We start from the raw sequence: 20,925 nt of genomic DNA on the forward strand, positions 1-20,925 counted from the left end.
GATTCTTATCCAAGGCCTTCGTGTCTATCTCACTAGAAATTGTCGGACCGACTTGGGTTTGAGTTCATCATGTCGCAGAGGGCCCCAAGCTTCCCATTCTTTGTTAAGCGCGCCTTCACCAATGTCGGATCATCAATTGCATCACGATCCTCCAAATACGCGATAGTGTTCTCATTGGTGGAGAACCTTCTAGCAATCTCTATAACTCCAAAGACTCCTCTTAGGAAGACCGGATAATGCACATATGAACCTTTCAAGGTATCTCCTTTGTCGGCCCGAAATGAGAGAAACCGGTGTCGAAAAAGTAATTTGTTTTTCGCTTTATTCATTTACCGGGAACTTAAACATTACTAGGGATGGCATATAAATCAATCGGGAACGGAGAAACTTTACGAACAAATGGAAGCATCGTGACCTGCACTTTTCACACTAATACCAAAGATTGTATTTTGTTAAACTACCCAACTTGGTCTCGTAAAGTAGACTCCAATCCAAATGCAAAGTTAGGTGCGCTGGGTGACTGAAAAAATCTACAACCGGGACCGGTTCAAATTAGCATTTGTAGTCAAAGTTGAATGCATGTTCATGGAAGTATTGCACCTCCAAATGCAAATGATAAGAAGAAACGCTTATTCCAGGTTATAGCGACATTCTCGAAATACAATAAAAGAGTCTTGCATTTAACATGACGGATATTCTACCTTCTTCTTTGTCATATTGTGGAAACTTAACCAGAAAAATAGCCTTGGTAGATGGCACAATCTCATGGAAAGTGACGGTTCTAAAATGATCAAAGGTGACTCATTTGTATGTTGTTCCACTTGTGATGATTGCTCTTGCCAAACAAACGAGAAATTGCGATTGGCGTTCTTCGACCCCGAGGTTGCCGGTTCGATTGGATTTGTTGTGTTTAGGATTTCTTTGGTTCTATGGTTGAGGAAGAAGATGAGAAGCGAGTGTGATCTTATACACCCTGGTCGTTGTTTTGTTTAGTTAGTTGGGCTTGGGCGATTTCTTTTAGTTTGTGTTTACTCCTCGAGGTACTTTTAGGCAATAGAACAAATATGGATGATTTCTCGAATCCGGCCGATCTGGAGTGGGGGACTTTTGTGATGATTCAAAATTTGGGGGTAAACACAAAAGTATGTCATAAAATGGGGGGTTTTTACGAATAAACCCTATATAATATTCAAGATGACCTTCCCAATACTAATATATCACCAAAACAAAATAAAATGCAATTCTAATCAACTAGCCGCTAACGGTAAAAAAAGATCCGAATATTAAATCTTTGATCAAATATATTTTCACAAGAAAAAAAAAAATGTTAGCAAGTATTCGGATGAGCCAAATAAGTGATCGATTTTTCATAAGCAACTCAAAGAACTCAAGCATTATTAATCTTATCTACTTTTTCGAGTACTTCGTTCTTACAAAAAATGTAAACTCCATGAGCCAAGCGAACAAACTCAATCACTATCACTCAATACCACTCCCATCTCATCCTCTTGTCTCCCCGAAAAGTCCGATTTGAGATATTCCGGTATATAGTATAAACTTAACGAAAATGGGCTTATTTCAATCGAAATTTGGAATGAATGTAAAGGCGACTTATGGCAATCGAACTAGTGATGGAATATCCACCGTGTCGGTTCCTTATGAGAAGAGAAAGTCGCATAAATTAAAATTTTAGAAGAAAAACACCATGATAGGGCTATTTTAGAAGAAGAAAAACACAATGATAGGGCTGTACAAAATTACAAATAGATAGCACCCGCTACATAAAGTAACTTAGTGACATCTTCTTCCTTGATCCACCTTCTCCATATAACTCTTTTTTTTTTTTTTTTTACCATCTCATTGAAAATGACTCGAATCAGGAAAAGCTCCATAGACAACCATCCCCTTAAAAGAAAGCCCCTTCTCATAAGTTTCCACGTTTGAACAAATTATAAGTCACCATTTTCTTCATAATTCTTTATTTCCTTTTGACCAAGTACTTGAGTATCTGTATATGATATTTGTTATATTCGCATGCCCCCAAGTTGATGCTGGCTGGTCAACTAACAAATGTAACTATTGGATCCGAATATCATCTTACCCCCAAGTACTGCTAGTCCTCAGGGATACTTAGCTCTTTCCTTGCTTAGGTTGCCCCCAAGTATTAATTAGGACAACCATTCATGCCCTTTTCATTTTTCGAACTGGTCCAGGACGTACTTTCGCATTTTTCATGTTTTGGAGGGGCCCAAACGCCGCATCCATGACTTGCATCATTTTCATGTTTCGGAGGGGCCCAAACGCCGCATCTAGGACTTGCATCATTTTCATGTTTCGGAGGGCCCAAATGCCACGTCCAGGACTTGCAACCTTTTCATGTTCCGGACGGGCCCAAATGCTGCGTCCAAGACTTGCGCCCCTTTTCATGTTTCGGACTGGCCCAAATGCCGCGTCCAGGACTTGCGACCTTCTCATGTTTGAGGGCCCAAACGCCAAGGCCCAGACTTGCGCCCCTTTTCATGTTTCGGATTGGCCCAAATGCCGCATCCAGGACTTGCGACCTTCTCATGTTTCGGAGGGCCCAAACGCCGCGTCCCGGTCTTGCAACCTTTTCATGTTTCATATTTCCATCACTGATATTTTGATATGCGCACAATAAAATTTCTTTTACCAAATTTATAACAAGCAAAGAAAGCTATAACCTTTTAACAAGAAAATAAGATCGAGGCCATACTTAATCACATAAAATTTATTAGTAGTCTAACATTTCATAACTTATCCACATTCATATACCTGTAGTTGTTTCCAGACCAATTCAAATCATATTTATAGCTAGCTTATTGTCATCACTTTGAATGTATGGTTCAACTGTTGCTTGTAAATGAAACTCATTTTAGTAGGGAACCTTTCTTTGTAATGAAGTGGTTACACGTCCTTCCCAAACAACAAAATTAGTACCAATGCAATCTTAATCCCTCTAAATAATCATAGTGCACAACCTATATAATCCGGCTATGGGTCGGTTTTGTAATCCGGTTATGATTTGGGTCCGTGGGTGTACTAGATTCTAAAAAGTAAAAACAGAAATTGGAGCAACTCAAATGTTGAATGGGCTCACTGAGTCCACTCATCATCTTCCCCAAATGAAAGTTAACACTGTATCACATTATTATAAATGAGATAGTGTGTGGTGATCACAAAACCCTTAATCAGTGAATAAAACTTCAAAATTACCCAACAACAAAATAAACACTGTCACCATCGAATCACCAGAAAATAATGGGTTTAAGAAACCCTTGATTTCGCCATTACAAATCAACTACAATGAGCAACTAATGAAAGAGTTATGGAGAAAGAGAACTACGAGCCATTAACTTACAGTGGCAACGTGACCTCTCTTCATTGTAGTCCGATAGAATATATGGTTCCAAGAGAAATCCAAGGTAGTAACGGGGAGTAACGAAACTCGCGACCGAAACACCTTGTCAATCCCAATCTCATAGATCTGATTTATGCCTCTTATATAACCATTAGTTCATCTTTGAACACTAATCTTTTCTAATAATAGACCAGCAGCTCCATCTTCAGTAGCCGCCACGTAATGGATGCCATTTTGGACGTGCCTCTGTCAAAGCAGCTTGTTGCTGGAAAGTTAATTGTTTGTTGGCCATAAACTTCGGATTTGGAGAGCAGTTGTTTGTTTATATTTTGTGTGGAAAAATGGTGGTAGGACAACGGATCTGTTTCACTTGTTTGCGTTTCACCAAGTAAGTGCTTCTTCCACTGATGGGTTAGAGAACAAAACGATGCGGTAGTGAACAATATATATATATATATATATATATATATATATATATATATATATATATATATATATTTATTTATTTATTTATTTATTTATTTATTTATTTTTATTTTTTTCCTACAGGCGGCGCTATTGTTACGACCTAAAAAGTCCATCTCTCCTTTTTTTCTCCCCCTCTTTCTTCACTCCTCTTCTTCTTTTTATCCTACTGACTTATGGGCCTAAATAAGGCTATAACATAAACTGTATAGAGTGTAAAGTTTACATTACAAATATTAAAAAACTCTTTTCAATGGGAGTGGTATACCGTAGATAATAGAGTATTAGTTGATAAATGAGGTAGAGAATTCTCCATCTCGCTATCAGTTGATAAATAGCTCAGACAGCACTTTAACCAACGTCTGAACAAAAAAAAATTCGGACGTCACTTAAAGTGACGTCCCAATTTAAATTAAAGAGAAGTGACGTCCGAGTTTAAAATATAATTTTTTTTACACTTCTCCATTAGAGACTATAGAGTGTGGATATTTATAGGTTATACAATAATATACACTTAGAAGTGTAAAATCCTAATGGCACTTACGTGGAGCCTAAGTGGAGGTATAATTTTATACCCCCATTGGAGATGCTTTTATCCGTGCCTGAATTTGAACCAAGTCCAGTCCCAAACTGCCAACTGTTAAAAGTATAGACATTTGGTTTTGCCCGTTAATGCCTACATGTGAAATTAAAACCAGCTAATATTATGATGGCGTATTTGCATTCAAGATCGAGTCATATTTTGACTAGTCAAAGTCTTCATGTAAACAGTGGACACGCTTTATAAATTTTATTCATCCTACTATCCTAGTAGAGCAATTTAGCAATCAAACAAACTCCTATAAATAGCTTCAGTGCTTCACTACTGTAACTTTTAGTACAAACTCAACAAGTATATCGAAACATGGAAAGAACACATCTAACTATCATTCTATTGTCAGCATTCTTAGTTTCTTCTCTCCTACCACATTCTCTGAATGCTGCAACGGGACGGTGCAATCCAAGTGACTATGAAGTCCTCTTGAAAATCAAACAGGCCCTAGGCAATCCTTACCACCTTGCTTCATGGGTCCCAATACCGATTGTTGTGATTGGTATGCTCTCCAATGCAACGACACGAGTACACGACTAACCGGGTTGTGGAACTCACTATCTTTTCGGGCCAAATTTCGGGCCAAATCCCATCCGAGGTAGGTGATTTGCCGTACCTCGACAATCTTACTTTCCGAAAACTATCAAATATTACCGGCCCAATCCCTCAATCCATTACAAAACTGAAGAGGCTTAGATTTCTTCGACTAAGTTGGCTCAATCTCACAGGTCCAGTACCAGATTTCATTAGCGAACTCTCCAATCTCATCTTCTTCGAATTAAATTTCAACAAATTTACCGGCCCCATTCCATCCAGTTTTTCGAGCTTTACCAAACTTGGTGCTCTCCGTTTAGACCGCAATCAATTATCCGGATCCATACCCGAGTCATTTGGGCATTTCAAGGGATCCGTACCCGATTTATACCTATCTGACAACCAACTCACAGGCCAAATTCCTAATTCGTTTGCGAACATGGCTTTCTCAACAATCGACTTGTCAAGAAACAAGCTAACTGGTGATGCTTCAATGTTGTTTATACCAAATGGTTCCAGTGTGATTATCGACATATCTAGGAATATGTTGGCATTCGATTTCTCGAAAGTGAAGAAGTTGTCCATGCAGTACTTGGACATGAATCATAATATGATCTATGGAAGCATTCCAAAGGCGATAGTTGGTGATGTGAATTTGCAGTTTTTCAATGCCAGCTACAATAGACTTTGTGGTGGTGATTCCAACTGGAGGAAATATGAACAGATTTGATTACTCTTCATACATCCATAACAAATGCTTGTGTGGACCACCTTTGGCCGCATGCAAGTGAGCATCACGGTATTGTGCACGTGTGGTTCACTGGTCAGTTGATTGCTACCTGTGATGTCTAAAATCTCTAAATATAGTGTTGTAAGTTGTAAGAATGGGGTGTTTACTCGAACACTTCATTGGGTTGCTTGTTATGCCATTCATAATTGGTCGTGTACTATTTGTATTGTAATAAAAGTTTTGAAAGAGTAAAGATCAAGAAAATATCCACACAACTATAAAATTGTGATGTAAAATCTCCACGGAAATATAAGATGAATGTGGTGTGGGACATAGTGTCTTTTATTTATTTCTTCTAAAATCTCTACTTTGTTCTATATTAGATTGAGCCTAATAATTTAGGAGATTGAAGTCCATCACATATAACTGTATAAGTTCCCTGCATAGTGCATAATGATAAGTGCTAGAAAAATGGGTTTCAATTGAAACTCTATACTGTTGTGAACACATAGGACTTCGAATTGCGCAAATTCATTGAGAAATTAATGATAAATTTGTCTCCCAAGTTATTCTACTTGAGATGAAATGGTTGAGAAATGGGTAGGAAAAACACTTAGTCCCACATGTGGGAAGAAGACCAAAGTATTGTTGAGTTTATAAGGCCTAATTGAGGCTATTTGGGTTAGCCCAAAGGGTACTATTAATTTTCTGTGGAGATGGAACCCAAACAAGTTCAACAAGAAACGCGCACACGGGCTGGGCTGGGCTGGGCTAGGCTAGGTGGTGTGTAGTTTATATTTTTTTTGGATAACCAATTTCTTAACAAGGCCCAATCCATTTGGGCCCAAAAAGCTTAACCGTTTTACTTAAAACAGTAAAAAGAGAAAAACCTTTTCGAAATAGTGCAATGGTTCAAAATGTTGCATTATGCCAAAAAGGTACGACCTTTGGAAAGAGGCAACGGTTCGAAACATTATTTTATACCGAAAAAGTACGGTGCGTCTTTTCGAAAAGTCACTATGTTGTTTCGAACTGTCACTGTGTTGTTTCGAAAAGACATTTGTCTTTGGTTCAAATAGTCAATCGTGTAATGGTTTTAAAAGGCACCACTCTCATATAAATATCAAACGTTTTTGCATAAAGAGACATCGATTGAAAACCTCTTTTCTCCTCTCTGTTCTTAGTCAAAACACAATATTGCTTTCGCTGATTCTGTATAATTGAAGTGTTGTTTTCCAAATAAAGAAAAATTTGTTCTATCTTGAGAGACAGTTTCCCATCCAACCTTATAGCACCGTGAGGAGGAAAATCTGTCTTAATTAAGAACATAGGGCTCGGATTGAAGTTTTCATACATGGTACATAAGAGATAAATATTTGTACTATTGTGATAATTGATAAAGTGTAAGTATAATTGGGTTGTGGTTCCAAACAATAAACTAAGATATAAAACATTTACAACAAGAATCCTGCCATATAGATAAATAAAAAGAATGTTTACAGCAAATAAAGCACTTCCCTGATTAAGAAATAAATGTGCATATATATATATATTCATGATCATGACGATCCTGACAAATAAGAGTGGACAAATAACCCATATAATATATCCAATCTTAACATCAAAGAAATCAAAACGGGATGTGTAAAATTTTGCCATCTAAGCACCCCAAAAAAAGAGAGTGAGCATTGGCGTAAGCTTTATATGGTGGAGGTCTTATTACATATTTTTCAAATAGGCAATTTTATGTTGAGATATTCCTTTTTCCATTTCCATCAATTTTTTACTATACATGCCCTCCGGTTGTGCAATTAAACACAGCACACATATTAATAACACCCTTAACTAAGGGGTTATATGGGTGATCATGGACACACTCATAAAAACACTCTCATACCCCAATTTTAAAATACATAAATAAAATTGTTTTAGACACATTTAGGTTCTTAAATTACCCCTTTTTAAACTTGATTGAGTGATTTGGACACACCTATAAAGTTGTTGCAAATGAGATTTTTTTACTATCTCAATTATTTATAAAGACCCGGTTTGGTGAAGCTAGAGCTATTCATGTCAAACATCGAAAATGTATTTTACTTATGTTATATGGATTGATTTTTTTTAGTTCATGTTAGAAATGTATCCTCCTACCTAAGAGATTTTGTTCTCTGTAGAAAATAGAGCGAGGAAGAAGAAAATTGCCGAAAAAAAGGCTCTGTGTTTTTTTTTTGCCCCTAATGAAAATACCTCAAATTTATTTGGGAGATATATTATATAATTGAGGAGGTTGTTGGAATATGACAAAAACTTTAGTTAGTTATGAGGTATGGGAGTGTTTTTATGGATGTGTCCAAAATCCCTATGTATGAAATTATTTTTGGAACCAATAAACAAATAGTATTAAATTTACATATGTGGTACATTCTTAACATATTTCAAGTTCAAAATGTTGTTCATTTACCCATGTGCAAATTGTGAATAAACCCCATGCATAGAACACACTTAGAAAACCGGCTTATCAAGTGAGGGTGCCCAAGTACTTCATTACTAATTCATGCTCAAATATCTAAATAATGTAAAACTATTAGAGCATCTTTAGGTGAGATATTGTCCTAGCATCAAACACCAAATTTCTAATAATTTGGTGTTTTTTCATCTTCAAGAGAGACACATGTTGATGAAAACACAAAAAAAACACCAAACCAAACACCAAATTAGCCAAAATTTGGTTCTAGCTTTGGTGTTGTATCAAATCTCTCTCGCAGTTTTTTTAACACCGCATGGGCTTGCGCTAGAGTGTGGGCTCCAATCAAGTGATTTTGCAAAAACCGCGTGAGAGATTTGGAAAGAAAAAAAGGAAAAAGTTGATGTGCGACACATCACGTGGTTTCTGGAAAACCGCGTGGGCTTGGGCTTTTAAGATGGGCTTCCGTGACGCGGTTTTGAGAAAGCCACATGGGCTATATGGCGCGGTTTATCCAAAACTGCGTCGTTTGATGTCGAATATTTGATATTTCTCCTGAAGTTGGTTTGTGTTTTTTTGGTTTGGTGTTTGGTTTGGTTAAAAATTTTAGTGTTTTCTTGGTTTCTCTCCTAAAGATGCTCTTATTTATAACATAAATTACTCAACTCAAGTGCGTTTTTGGTAGAATCTACCTATCTTACATGAACCTCACGAATTGGAAGTGGCACGCACTGACAAGAACACTTATATTCTGAACTGAAATTCGTAAATACCTCAGTCAGTAGCTCATTTCTCATGTAAAAATGTGATGATATGAGGCCCTTGGCATACATTTATTAACTTTTAACAAAATGCAATCAAATGTGATGATAGTAATAATGTGGACAATCAAAATTCACCACCCATTTCTCATGTAAAAATAGAAAATAGGCATACCGTTAGGGAGTTGGAAACAATTTGCTCTATCTTCAATTCATCTCAAATTGCAGTAGCTCATGCCTTCTATTTGTTCATTATGTTGTGACAAGTCAAGCATAAAGACTACAAGTCTTATAACCAAAATTTACGTAAACGTAACCGAATGGTCAATGCAGTGGAGGCAACTTACATTGCAGCTCAAAGTTTCAGACCAGAAACTCATACCTTAGTTGTATTCAATTAAAATCAACCGTTCACAACTTCAATATGCTTTTATAAAAGTCCTTCAGTATAGCAAAGAAGATGATATTGAAAAATTGAGTGGTCTGAACTAGCTAGAAAAAAAAAACATTAATCAAGTGCATTCAAGATCGAAGCAAAACTAGTCGGTTCAAAATGTGAGAAGTTGGAAAAACGCAAGCGAAATGGTGTGGTAGTGCACACCATAAGCACCTAACCTTTCCATCACAAAAAAAAATAATAATAATAAGAGCAGATGCAACTTTAATAGTAGGTTCCAACTTGTATTGAATGAAAACATAAAGATATACTTCATAGTTCCAAGTGCAAAAGTAAAAACAAAAACAAAAGCATCAACTGTGTATAAAAAGAAAGATAAAGTGAAGTGTTAAACTGTTCGAGTCTAGGTTGCCAAACTGTGAGATGTGACCTAATAAACTTCTATGCCTGTCACAAATTTGTTCTCTATACTACAACGTACAAACAACTATAGTGACAGAAACAGCTATAGTGACATATACGAGTTTACTTAACAAGAAAAATCAACCATATGAGAAGTGAGTCAAGTGACAGAAGGTGTAGTTTTATTATTGATTTAGCAAACATTTACAATCAAAAAGTGACTTCCATAAAGGGATGCACGGTTAACTCAAATCTTGGCTTCTGGTGAGGACCACATTTAATGTAACGTGTTCATGCACGCGCTTAAAAAATGTTTTCAACCTTTCAATAAGTTTTTGTCCACTTAAGCACCTAAGCTTAAAGGCACTTTGATTATTACTCTATCAAAATTCAAAAGTATGGACATATGATGTTTGCTTCTTCTCTTTTCTTTTGTTTCACCACAGGTTATTGGTTCTTAGTTACGCACCCCAAATGATAATTTTAGCTCTGTAAATAATTATGAAATTACATTCCGTTTTCTCTTGATACAATATGAATGAAGAAAATAGGAATGTTAAAACATACAATTTTTCTTGATACAAATAGGATTGCTAAAAGCTACACTTGAAGCAATAAGTGTAATTCAGCTAGTCCTTGGTGCATGCATAATACCACACGACTCTCATTATTAACACTTCGTTAAGGAAATGCATGCACTTATATATTACTATATATCAACTAGCCATTTGGCCCGGCCTATGGCCGGACTTGCTACTTAGATAGCTAATGACTCAAAAACCTAAAGTCCACTTGAATAAATAATATATGTATATTGATAGCTAATAATTCATTGTTTATAATATATATATATACTTTGTTTGATGGGTTTATGTTTTCCTAATTTTTTTAAAGTATTATTGTCCTAAATACATCTCTATAAATACTCCAAGATGATTTGGCATGATCTGCCATGAAGATAGTTCGACTAATATATTTATTTGTTTGTTAATGTAGAAAAGTAACAACAAAAATTGTTTATTCAAGTATTAATGGTTGTATGAATACCTCCATGCCATGATGCTCATATCTTTGCCATTTAATAATCCAAGAAAATAATGACATCGATAAGAACATTAGTCATTTGATACATGTTTATGATATTACCATACCATAGGCATGCACCACCAATTCTGATAAGGTATAGGCTTTCTATAGTCTAAACTCGAAACTGTAATTATTTATCTTTTGCAGCCGTACTGCAACTGCAGCTCACTTAATTGTTGGTGAAGATATTGGTTTGCATAGAAGATTCTGGTTTGTTTGCTTGGATGTTCTGAGACATCTCTTAAACTCACCCTGACCTTGATTTTAGATACGATATTATATTTGCTACTCTCTTCAGATGATTGGGTTAATACTTAATATTGGTTCAGCCACTCTAGCTACTTTTTTTTTAATCTTTGGGTCTCATTTCCTTTGGCAGTTCAGCACTTCAGCTTGTAGCAAAAATGGTATCCAATTTCACGTATTAAGAAACTTGTTCATATGCCATGCAGGTCTGTCTGCCTCTTTGTTGTCTAGAGTCCAGAATTACCAACTTGTGAACTGAGGCTAATGGTTGAGAGATAGAGAGCATATTATGTCAAGTACATAATTTTTACATGATCTTTCAAAGTATAAGTATCAGTTTCCTACATCTACAGAATATCTTAAAATCAAATGAGAATATAAAACAGTATATTTTGATTTGGAAAGTTATATACCAATGCGATTTTGATATTCCATTAGCTGTGGATGTCTTCTTCTATGCTTTTAGCACTTATTCTCTATGGTTGTTGTGTGTACTTGCAGACATCATAATTCTTCTATGACGCTTAAGATTAGACCCTTCAATATATTCTCATAAGGTTAGACCCTTTAATATTTTATTTTGTTAGAATATTTATCAAGTGTGTATAATAAAAATTAAAACTTAGTACTATTATTGTTTTTCAGTGCAAGAATACATCGTCTATTTAACCGAGCAATTCTGGAGGTATATCTTTTTTCGTCATCCTTAAGGTAAACCTGAACAACTCTTCCTCTCTTTAGCTAAAGCTTTAACTCCTCTTATAACTGCTGCTTATCTCTGAAGAATAGGAATCATCCACCATGTCTGTGGAATGGTGTATTTGCAGCTGATAATGATTTAGAAATTGTCTTCTTGGAAAGCACTTACTTGATTGTATCAACAACCTTTGGGGCGTATAGGGAGTGCATTTGCGTGAGTTAGGAACAATCACGGTTTTGGAGCGGTGATACATTGAGAGTTCTTGGTACTTACCCAGTGGATTACCTTGTGACGGCGAGAGTGATTGCTTGTTGTGTTGCTTTGCCGATTTTGACACTGATTTGTTTCACGTTTGGGTTGGCTTCTAGTGCCCTTCTTACTGATGGGGTTTATGGTGTTAGTATAAATATTATTCTGGAAGCCTTAGAATATAATCAGTGCAATGATCAAGTCGCAGGTGTTTGGGGGAATTATTTCTATTGTCAGTTGTGCTTGGGGTGTTATAACTCTTGGAGGTGCTAAGGGCGTTGGGGAGTCTACTACTTCGGCAGTTTGTTTACCGTAAGATATGTGACACTGAAGAGGATCTTGAGCGACAGAAAAAACAGTTTGCTTACAGCTTTTGTTGAGAGATTTTGTTTGGTATGAACTGATGAAGAGAAGATTTATAAACACTCAGATATTTAATTGTATAAGATTTGTAACTACATCCGATGTACCGGAGACATCGTGGGCAATCGCATCATGATACAGATATAATAACTACATCTCGGCCAAAATTTTCTTTAATAACATAACATAATAACAAACACAAAAATATATTGATACTAATTGAATTGATACCAAATAAAGACAAAATTTGATCGTAATAACATATTTTTATTCAAATTGAAAAGTAATATAATAGTGAATAAACTAAAATATCAGTGATGAACCATGAACGAATGTTCTGTATAGAAGACATGAAACTTACATGGAGAACTTCACGAAAATGTGACTTCTCCATGGCCCTTTCCTCCATTGCTATCTCCTACTGATCTCATAGTAATGGAGAGAAGGGACAGCTAGTTTTCTGTCCTAGTGAAAAACTTACATCCTACACCTTAACTGAACATGTTCATGCTAGTGAGGCCGGGTTCACTTATCACAATCTCCATGCTGAACATCGTTAAAAACTTCTTTCAATTCTATGCGCGTCAATTCATTAGCGTACATATCCATAAATCCGGCCTAGTATGCCTACAAAAACAAATAGAAAGTTAACTGGTCGGATTCAAGAATACATGAGATTGAAGTGGGACGTAATTACGTATAACGAATTTGACATGATCTAACTCACCATTTCACAATATACCTCTGATGTGGGCATGTGACATCTAATTATTAAAAGATTGGACTCCACATCTAATGCGGTTTGAAGTTTCACTTGCTGACTTTTCTATTGAGTTGTGTCGATGATGTACCACTGGAGAACATTTATTTATTTATTTATTTTGCTATAGAAGTGCACACCATCTAGCATGTTGAAACAGTTGAAGCATGTTTGTTTAGATTTATCTTGAGTCTTATTTAGTTTCATTTAACGACTCAGGTCCGTCCAAAGTCTTCAGTAGCAGAATTGTTAGTTCATGAACAATTCTTGAATTTACAATGGTGTCTTCTCGTTATGTGTTTATCTCAAATGTCTCCCATTATCCTTAAACTGTTGTTTTACCTTTTCTCTCTCCAGGGAGCATTTGAGCTTGGCTGCACAGTTTGCCCAATTGCAATCAAGTACAACAAATTTTTTGTGGATGCTTTCTGGAACAGCAGGCAGTAAGCACCTACTTTAAGGGCACCAATTCATCTCAAAATAATATGTTGTTTGTATGGTTCCACTCCTATTTATTGCAAAATAATAGCAGTGGTGTGGATGTAATACTGATATCTCATAGTACAGAAAGGACAGGCAGTCCAGAAAGTCGGTTTCTCCATGGCCCTTTCCTCTTCACGAAAATATGACTTCTTTCCCACTAACTCGGCCACTTTCTTTGCAGGTCCAGAATCTCGTACCACTCAAACCGGTACAAAAAAGAACTCGATTATCTTTCTTCACAGTTTTATTAGATCTAGTTGTCATAAATCTTTTTTTGGACACTTGTATCTTCGACTGGGCTAGACGCGATACTGTCCAGGTGAAAGCAAAGAAGCTGACAGAGCAGGCAAGAGAATAGCAATATATAAACAACTTACATCGTTAGTTGCAGCTTAAAATATAAACCACCACAAATTTAAAGTTCATTACCTCAATTCCAGCAGCAGCAGAGCATGCTCTCTCTGATAAACACAAATATATTCTCCCCCAAAGCATGGAACCCATCACACCAATGAGCGCTAGGGCTGTGTTTTCTCAACGTGAGAAACTTCAACAGCACAGCCTCAGTTCGCGTGATCTTGGATCAACTATCAACAAATCCTCACGGAGATTATCAAAAAATCCATATAAATAGAGAAAGAAAGGGTTTGTGCCTGAGCTGAAAATCATATAGGAGTTGTGCTACATTAAGAATTAGCACATCGAAAAACCTATGGTCCCCAGACCTGGTGATGAATTGTGAACAAAGAAACCATTAAAGCATCGTTTGTGAAAGCGGCGTAGGAACATATTCAAGCCTGTCCCTCCTCCCACTGCAGCATGGATGGCTACAACACCTTTATCTGCATCTGCTCAGCAATCAAAGCCTCTGCAAGGTAGGTAGTGTAAGACTAAGTACTGCTGCTGCCTTTGAACTGCTTTCCAGTTGCTGGATCAAACTTGGATACACTTGCAAATGAAAAACCAATGGGTTGGTTTAAAAAATTGACTCTTTAGATGGAAGCTTACTAAACTCGGCTATAAATAGTTTACCATGGAAAGTAGTACACCCCAACTTTACCAACCTCTTGTCACCACTCCTCCCTGACGAACTCTCATCATCCGAAAGACCCAATGCATGTTCCAACAATAAATTTGCATAAACAACATCATAGCTACCCCGAATTCCTTCAATATGATATTCTGCCATCTCATCATCAATATCCGAATCACTATCAGATGTTGTGTTCTCCGAGCTATCACCATCTGATGTTCCATCAAATTCGCTTGGCTCGAAAAACTCGGATCCTCTATGAACTGAATTCCCATCAAAGTTCATTTCATCACCATCTTCGTCATCAGAAATATCTTCTGTATACAATTTCATATTTCTTATAGACAAAAACCCTGAGTTCTTCTTTGGTGGGGAGTTTTGCAGAATGAAATCTTCCTTCTCTATCTCTTAATTGGTTGAGTTGGCTGCTCCAAGCTAAACAGAGTATGCCCTCACATAACTTCTATATAGGACAATACAAAGACGCAAAGCAAAATTCAGCACCAACTTTTCTGAGATTGAACATCACCCAGCAGTCAAGTCAGTTCAAAAAGTGAAGAATGATCCAAGAACTCAAACCTACCAAAGAAATAAAGCTTACTCTTTGACTGACTTGATAAAGCAAAAAAACATCTTCCATTAACTTCATCTACTATATATACATCTGTTTGCAAAGCTGTTTTTGGACAACTTCTTTCATGATGCCTATAGCTTTGTAGTTTCCTAGTGGCACTTTCAATGTCGATACATGGAATATAATTGTGCTTGCTTCTTACTCTACACATTTTCCAACTATAATGAGCTTGTGTATCAAACACAGGTCCCAACTTTTTCTTCCCCACCATGGTTTTCAACCCAGCATTCTCATCTTCCATGTACTCTGCAGCACTCTCTTCATTTATGGGATCTACATCCAAATCTTCTTATATATCTCCATTAGTAACCCCATCATGATCATCCACTACTTCTGTATCTTCTTTTAACTCATCTTCTCCTTCGTTTTCCCTTTCCAAATCCTCGTCTACTACTTCTTCCTGCCCCAGTTGAGTAGCATCGGAAGCTAATACCTGGGGTTGTTTTAAATTAACTCCCTCTCCTTTTGGATTCCTCACTTTTTTTCTTGTCATTCTTGTGGTTGTTAACATGTACAGCCCCTTCGCCCTTTGTCTTATCCTTCTCTCTCAAATGAGGTTCTACCTTCTTTTCTTTAGGCAATTGTTTCACAACTGTCTTGCCCTTCTCTCTTTTCTCATTTGCCGCAACAGGCTCCGTAATGTCACTAAAGCTACTTCTTTGAGAATTCAAAGACGACCAAGATGGAAAAAATGTCGACAACATGAAAATGAAACAAAGACCCAAAATAGTAACTGCTAACATTTTGACACAAAGCCCATACAGACGTTTCACTTGACGACTAAACCGCGCTATTCTACTCGTTATCGCCATTTCTAATTAACTACAATAAATATAGGTGGTAAAAAGCTGATCAAACTAACCTTACAAAAGATCTATACCCAGATTTGAAAAAGACCATCATAAGCCAAATGGGACAAAACCCATCAAGAATGAGGTACATGATTCAAGATTATTTTTCAATAAATAACAATACTTTGAAGACCCATCGTAATTTCCATCTAAACCAAATGCAGAAAAGTGGTGTAAGCTGCTACAATAACTTTCTTTTAATTAGTTACTTTTTGAGAAAATATTACTTCGAAAGAATACAACCCACCTGCTCAGTTGAAAGCAGGTGTTAAACATGGTTACCCAAGCAAAAAAAAGACTTTCTTCTCGAGACCAACTTATATGCCCGATAAAAAGCCTCAAGAGAAAATTCATTTTTGTGTGGTAAGCCAAAGTCCACTGGAATAAGACCTCGGATTGGGACTGTAAAGAAAAAAGGTAAGCACAACAAAATTGAGAAGAAGAAAGAAGAGAAGATGTTTAGACTTTTTGGAAGAGGCCGATTGATTTAGGTCTGATTAAATGGACTCTGAAGTTGCAATTAGACAAAAAGAAAATGGAAAATCAAGCAGTAAAAAATAAACCGAAACAATTAAATAAACATGATAAGAAACCCCCTGCTTGCGTCATAGCAAAGCGTTTGTTGATGAACGAAAATAGGGAGAAAAGGAAGTTTTTACTGCTCTCTTTCCACAATTAAGTCTCCCAACACTATTTAGTTTAATTTTGACATCACTTATCATTCTTAGTGAAGAGATGAATTTTTTTTTGAGAGTTGGGAGTGTTTTGTAGAATTGAAAAAAGAGTATGGAAAGAGGTTTTTATTTATTTTGGATTACGAACAATTGAAATTAACAAAAAAGGGCGTAGAATTCCTTTTTTTATGAAAAATATGATGTGTCATTCTCATAGAAAAAAATGGGGCTGACGTGGGTCACTGGGAGCATTTTCCACTACTCAGTATTAATGGTCTTTGATATTTATAAAGACCCGGTTTGGTGAAGCTAGAGTTATTCATGTCAAACATTGAAAATGTATTTTACTTATGTTATATGGATTGATTTTATTTATTTTTTTTTAGTTCATGTTAGAAATGTATCCTCCTACCTAAGAGATTTTTTTCTCTGTAGAAAATAGAGCGAGGAAGAAAAAGATTGCCGAAAAAAAAGGCTATGTGTTGTTGTTGTTGTTGTTATTTATTTATTTATTTTGCCCCTAATGAAATTACCTCAAATTTATTTGGGAGATATTATTAGATTGATGAGATTGTTGGAGTATGACAAAAACTTTAGTTAATTATGAGATATGGGAGTTTTTTTATGGGTGTGTCAAAGATCACCCTATGTATGAAATTATTTTTGGAACCAATAAACAAATAGTATTAAATTTACATATGTGGTATATTCGTAACATATTTCAAGTTCAAAATGTTGTTCATTTACCCATGTGCAAAATTGATAATAAACGCATGCATAGGACACACTTAGAAAACCGGCTTATCAAGTGAGGGTGCCCAAGTACTTCCTTACTAATTCATGCTCAAATATTCAAATAATGTAGAACTATTATTTCTAACATAAATTACTCAACTCAAGCGCGTTTTTGGTAGAATATAGCTATCTTACACGAACCTCACGAATTGGAAGTGGCACGCACTGACAAGAACACTTAAATTCTAAACTGAAATTCGTAAATACCTCAGTCGGTAGCTCTTGAGCATTTTCCTCTTATTAAAATTAGCTCATCTTATCCGTGCCTGAATTTGAACCAAGTACAGTCCCAAACTGCCCACTGTTAAAACTGCCCACTGTTATCAAAAACTGCCCACTGTTAAAAATATAGACATTTGGTTTTGCCCGTTAAAGACTGCATGTGATATTAAAAGTTTAAAACCAGTTAATATTATAATTGCGTATATGCATTCAAGGTCGAGTCACATTTTGACTAGTCAAACTCTTCATGTAAACAGTTGTGACACGCTTTATAAATTTTATTCATCCTAGTAGAACAAATTAGCAATCAAACAAACTCCTATAAATAGCTTCAGTGGTTCGCTACTGTAACTTTTAGTACAAACTCAACAAGTATATCCAGGCATGGAAAGAACACATCTCACTATCATTCTATTGTCAGCATTCTTTTTTTCTTCTCTCCTACCACATTCTCTCAACGCTGCAACACGACGGTGCAATCCAAGTGACTACGAAGTTCTCTTGAAAATCAGTAAGGCCCTAGGCAATCCTTTTCCTTCGTGGGTACCCAATACCGATTGCTGTGATTGGTATGGTCTCCAATGCAACGACACTACTAACCGGGTTGTGGAACTCACTATCTTTTCGGGCCAAATTTCGGGCCAAATCCCATCGGAGGTAGGCGATTTGCCGTACCTCGACAATCTTACTTTCCGAAAACTATCAAATATTACCGGCCCAATCCCTCAATCCATTACAAAACTGAAGAGGCTTAGATTTCTTCGACTAAGTTGGCTCAATCTCACAGGTCCAGTACCAGATTTCATTAGCGAACTCTCCAATCTCATCTACCTCGAATTAAATTTCAACAAATTTACCGGCCCCATTCCATCCAGTTTTTCGAGCTTTGCCAAACTTGGTGCTCTCCGTTTAGACCGCAATCAATTATCCAGATCCATACCCGAGTCATTTGGGCATTTCAAGGGATCCGTACCCGATTTATACCTATCTGACAACCAACTCACAGGCCAAATTCCTAATTCGTTTGCGAACATGGCTTTCTCAACAATCGACTTGTCAAGAAACAAGCTAACTGGTGATGCTTCAATGTTGTTTATACTTTATACCAAATGGTTCCAGTGTGATTATCGACATATCTAGGAATATGTTGGCATTCGATTTCTCGAAAGTGAAGAAGTTGTCCATGCAGTACTTGGACATGAATCATAATATGATCTATGAAAGCATTCCAAAGGCGATAGTTGATGATGCGAATTTGCAGTTTTTCAATGCCAGCTACAATAGACTTTGTGGTGTGATTCCAACTGGAGGAAATATGAACAGATTTGATTACTCTTCATACATCCATAACAAATGCTTGTGTGAAGGGGCGGACCAGGAGTTTCGTCGAGGGTATTCAAGCTAATTCGGAAATTCAACAATAAATTTTTTCTTTATTGTTATATAAAATAAATAAATAAATAAAAATTAACGAGTATAAACATATGATTTCAAAAAGCAAAATGATACCCGCGAGAAATTGAATTGAGAATTCGAGATGGTTTGATAAATGAATCCGAGAAAATGTACAAATAATAGAGAAGGTGATTGAGAAATCGAGAACATTTGAAAAGTTTACGGACTTGGCCTACGTTACAGATAGGAGTGGCAGTTTTGTATACGACCTGCTAACCCGACACGAATCCGACACGAAATTAGTAGGTTTGGATTGGGAAAAAAGGCTTTTGGGTCATTTAAGGGTTGACCCGCCGAACCCGTCAAATAAATGGGTTGGATTAGGGTCACATATGTTAACCCAAATAACCGGTTAGTAGACTGAATTAGTTCTCGGGTCTAATAGGTCGGGTCATCAATCCGTGACCTGTATAACCTACTTTAAGATAAGTTTCATTATTTTTTAAAATCTCATTATCCTAACAGCCTAAAATAAAATAAACGACTAAAAGGAGAAATATTAGCCATCATATTGATTTATTTGATAAAGTTATATAGGCGGGTTGGGTTTGGGTTTGACAAACTTGACACGATTAGTAATTGGGTCGGGTTTGGGTTTGCTCTCCTAACACGTGACTCGAATATGACACGACACGAACTCGACCCAATACGACCCATTACCACCCCTAATTACAGAGTCCATAATCTAAAATGTTAAAAATCATTAACTAATGAGCCAAGTTTTTTTTTGGCTAAATACGAATGGGTTAAATTAAATATTAAACATTTAAGCCTACTATTTTTATTTTTATTTTTTAGGAAAAATTTGAGGGCATTCACTTGAATACCCTGCCTATACACTGGTCCGCCCATGCTTGTGTGGACCACCTTGGGCCGCATGCGATTGAGCATCACAGTATTGTGCACGTGTGGTTCACTGGTCATTTGGTTGCTACCTGTGATAAGAAAGAGGTCGAACCCCTCATTGGTTTACTTGTTATGTCATTCATAATTGTTCATGTGTACTATTTATTTGTTTTGTAATAAAAGCTGTGAAAGAGTACAGATCCAGAAAATATCCACACAACTATAAAATTGTTATGTAAAATATCCACGCAAGTACGCAACTATACGATTGGGAATTTGTGATGCAGAACATTTAGGGTATAGGGTTCAAAAAAAAAAAGTGAGGCAGGACATAAAGTGTGTATTTATTTTTATGGTTTAATTGTTATTGGTAAGACATTGATGCGGAATAAAAAGAGATTTAGACTTAAGAAGCAAAAATACGGAAATCATTGATAGAAGAAAAGAATGAATTAAATGAGATTTAAGAAATTAATTAGACGAATAAAAAAAATTAAAGAAAATGAATAATTATTTGAGAAGAAAAATATTAGGTTTAAGATAATTGATATTTGTTTTGATTGAATAATTGAATACCTTAAAGTCTCCTTATATAGACTAGCAAAAAAACACGTGCTCTGCGCATGAATGAAATATAAAACTCATTTAAGAGTATGTGAACACAATTCAAAAGAGATAACCAAAATGTAACTAAGATGTTGAGGTGCTCTACGGAGGATTGCTACTGGAATCACAGAAATGTCGAGTCTTTCATATGCCAGAGTCTAGAATCTGTGTCAAGTTTTAGTTTTCAATTGGGTACCA

General features: G+C 36.3%; 2 long non-coding RNA genes and 2 pseudogenes across 2 annotated transcripts; 3 read left to right on the top strand and 1 right to left on the bottom strand.

Annotated features, from left to right (window-relative positions):
* Positions 1-4,737: 4,737 nt before the first annotated feature.
* Positions 4,738-5,975, top strand: LOC147512861 (polygalacturonase inhibitor-like; annotated as a pseudogene).
* Positions 5,976-10,924: 4,949 nt separating this feature from the next.
* On the top strand, positions 10,925-12,463 carry LOC147512862 (uncharacterized). The gene is made up of 3 exons (XR_015217281.1): positions 10,925-11,613; positions 11,702-11,767; positions 11,918-12,463. It is a non-coding gene; the product is annotated as an uncharacterized LOC147512862 (long non-coding RNA).
* Positions 12,464-12,635: 172 nt separating this feature from the next.
* On the bottom strand, positions 12,636-16,894 carry LOC147512863 (uncharacterized). The gene is made up of 3 exons (XR_015215125.1): positions 14,041-16,894; positions 13,471-13,945; positions 12,636-12,995 (listed from the first exon to the last, which is right to left on the bottom strand). It is a non-coding gene; the product is annotated as an uncharacterized LOC147512863 (long non-coding RNA).
* Positions 16,895-18,147: 1,253 nt separating this feature from the next.
* LOC147512864 (polygalacturonase inhibitor-like) lies at positions 18,148-19,295 on the top strand (annotated as a pseudogene).
* The last annotated feature ends 1,630 nt before the right edge of the window (positions 19,296-20,925 follow it).

This window comes from Coptis chinensis, chromosome 3 (genome assembly GCF_015680905.1).
Source record: "Coptis chinensis isolate HL-2020 chromosome 3, ASM1568090v1, whole genome shotgun sequence".
NCBI lineage: Eukaryota > Viridiplantae > Streptophyta > Magnoliopsida > Ranunculales > Ranunculaceae > Coptis > Coptis chinensis.